Consider the following 3826-nt stretch of genomic DNA (forward strand, 5'->3'; position numbering starts at 1 on the left):
TTACTACTCACAACTAACATGCTACAATGGTTACAGGACAATCAGCGACCAAAGAACCACCCCGTGTGAGAAAACACTAAGCTTGGTAGCTTTTCAATGGCCTGTGCCCATAATTGCATGCACAAACCTACAAGCGTATAGTTATGTCCCTCTAACAGCATGCATAAGCCTTCTTGAGTGCACCTGTAGCCAAAAATCCTTAGTTCAGAGGGTGAGTCGCAAGATCTGAGCTACAATTCCATGCTAGCCACTAGACCATTGCACAATGCTTCCTTAGACTTTCCAGAATGATAATTAACTTAAAGAAAATAATAATAATATAAACTTGAGCAAAGGATTTACCTAACCATGACATTCATATTGTTAAGCATATGGTGAACATGTAAGCTACAGGTCATGAATTCCTATTTGATCATAGGATTCTCAAAGTTATCCAAGAATCATCAAGAAGGTATAACACCTTATCATAATAACTATAATAACACTTGTTATCCCATGCATTTATTAATGATCAACTACTTATCAAATCCTCAACACTTCATAACAAGAGAACATTACTAGTCCATGCTTATAACCATCCTATAAATAGATTATTAACCATGAAAGAACTACCATCAAATCATCATAGTAACAAGTATAATTTTTCATCAGTTACAATTGGAAAATAGCTTTGATTAACTTATGCAAAAGCCAACCAATTCAGGGACTTCCATGTACCACTCGACCATAGATTGGGCTAAACTAAATCTTTGTTTCACCCAATCACCCCCATGAAATGTTCCAAGCATGAATGTGGTATCTCAAGAAATAAAAAAGTAGAGCTTCTTGGAGATTAAACCATCTCCACCATTAGCCTGTTTTGATCTCACCAAAACTGATCAAGAGATCACAAAGATCAAAAAAATCTTGGATGCCTTACAGTTCCTTGACCAATACCTTGAGGAATTTTCCTATCTCCACCCACCTGTCAAGGCCTTCCATGATATTAAACCAAATCCACCCCCAACCCTTGGAAAGTTTCCTAACACCATCTCACCTTGTTCAAAAACCTTCTGACAATTCAAAGCTCAACCAAGAAAAGAATCCCATCACAGCATGGCTTTCAAAAATGGAAAGGTAAGGATGAAACCATTGTCAAACCCAACAAACTCATGCTAATGGTAGAAAAGGAACAAAAAACACAAACACATTTAACACGCATTGACAAATCAGCTAGGAAATCACGCTTGCAACATGTTACCTATAAATCCTCCTATCGAAGTAATTTGATCCAAACTTCTTTTTTATCCTTTGTTCTTGTTTGATTTCCTTGCACTTCCTACCTTCCTTTCTCCAATGCCAGAGTGCTCCAAGAATTCTCTAACTGTGCAATGGTATGAGAGAGTATAAATACCTTCAAAATTGAACTAACAAAAAGCTATGAATTGATCCTCATAATACTTTTTATCATCGATTCCTTTATTTTCTTCATTGTTCTCTATTTTCCTTCAATTTTACTCTTATTCAAATATGTGACCTTTCATCTCCCTATTCTCCTATTTTCCTTTATTTTCAAAAATAAAATTCAAAATAATGCCTCTTTTCTTTTTCCAATTTCGTTAGCCATAAATAACTGAAAGTGACACCCACTAGGATGTTTTTCCCAACATTTTGTTTGCAATACGTGTTGCATGACCTCTATCTTATTTTTCCTTTATTAACTCTATTACATGAAATTTTAACCTAGGTTTGTTACAAACCCCTCCCGCTTGGTGAACACCATCCTCGATGTTTTATGACACCTATTACTAGAAAAAACATTGGAAACCAAAACATACATCTTATGGATATTTATAACTTTTCTCAATGTATTATTTAGAATAAAAACCACCGCAAACCATGAACAAGATGACAAACATGACAAACATAACACTTATTGGAGCTTTAGAAGACAACTCATTATGATATTTACAATAACAACCACACACATATATATACATATACCAAAAATCCTTTGCCTCAAGTGAAATGAAATGAACGGTACATATCCTACATATATTCAACCATCTTATATATAGATTGATACAACACAGAGTGCTTCCACTACACTTTAACTTACTTGATTTCTCGGTTCTAGAGAATCAGTTGTTTTTGCTACAATATGCAAGTCTAAGGTTCTGGATGGAATTCTCCTTCTGGCTCCACCTATAATACAAACCATTCAATCACATGATTAATATCCTTCACATATATTTTAAGTAATGAAACATGGAAAATATCATGGACTTTCACGTTTGGAGGTAGTGCAAGTCTTTAGGCCATTGGTGCAATCCTCCCAAGGACCTCGAAAGGCCTGTAATACTAAGGTGCAAACATGGAACGTGATCCAATCCTCAAGGAGTAATTCTTGAGGTTGATGCATAAGTACACATACTCCCCAACCTCAAACTCCTTGAATTCCCTATGTTGATATACATAGATCTTATGTATATCTTCTACTTCCTTTAGATTCTTGTTGATAACCTACATTTCTTGTTCATCTCTCCCAACATGTTCATTCCAATCAACACCATGTTCATTGGATCACTCGAATGGATGGGAGTGTTACAACTCCACCCTTAAAGTGATTCAAATAGACTCATCTTCAATGACTCTTGATACCCATTGTTATATGCAAACTGTACCAATGGATGATACTCTTCCTACTTCCTATGATAGTGCATAGCATACATCATCAATGAGTCCTTAGGAATATTCCTAACCCTCTATGTCTATCCATCTATTCATGGATGATAGGCTATACTAAAATCCAACTTTGCCCCAAAAAATACAAACGACCCCTTCCCAAACCTAGAAATGAACTTGGCATCTATATCTAAATTTCTAATATTATCCTCTTAGAAACACCATGCAATCCCACTATTTCCATGATGAAGACTTGAGTTACCCCACTAAATAAACTAATAGACTTCACTAGAATGAAGTGAGCTACCTTGGTCAACTTGTCAACCAAAATCATGATGGAATCATGTTGTCTACATGTATCTGGAAATCTTGTAATGAAATCCATGAAAACAACCTCCCATTTCAAGTTTGGAATCAGAATCGGCTGTAATAAATCACCTAGGTGCTTCTACTCCATTTTTTCCTATTGGAAATCCAAACAGCTTGCAATAAACCCAGCCACCTATTTCTTCATATTCAGCCAATAGTAGGAATTCTTCATAGTTTTCAAACTATTCTAATATCGAGAGTGATCTAAATACATATTAACCTCAATTCCCTAAAGATATGCTTCTTGAGCTCACTATTGTTTGACACATAGATCTTGTTGTTAAATCTCACCAAACCATCTACCATGAGATGATAATCCACATCCTAATCACCTATACTCTACTTTTGTATCATGTTCTTAATTTGTTGATACCTGTCATCAAATTATACTAGCTCCAATATTCACTTCTACAAATCTATTCTATTTCAACTCATAATTGTAATGTGATTTACCTCCACTCTTATGCTAAGATCATTTACAACCTTATCCTCCTTACTCTTGATGTACGTTATCTCAAATTAAAACTCACTGAGTGTAGTCAACCATCTAGCTTTCTTGGCATTCATATTAGGTTAGTTAGCCTAGTTCCTCAGCCCACTGTGATCACTCATCAACACAAACCTTCATGCAAGAAGATAATAGCTCCACATATTCAATGCGTGAATGCCAACTCAAGATCATGAGTCATATAATTATGCTTGTTGTCTTTCATTTTCCTTGAATCATAGCATAGCACATATCCATGTTACATCAAGACTCCACCAAGTCCTCTCTTGCAAGCATCTGTACACA

The sequence above is a fragment of the Pinus tabuliformis genome, chromosome 8 (genome assembly GCF_031772625.1).
Source record: "Pinus tabuliformis cultivar Carrire ecotype Pingquan chromosome 8, CPIR1, whole genome shotgun sequence".
Classification (NCBI taxonomy): domain Eukaryota; kingdom Viridiplantae; phylum Streptophyta; class Pinopsida; order Pinales; family Pinaceae; genus Pinus; species Pinus tabuliformis.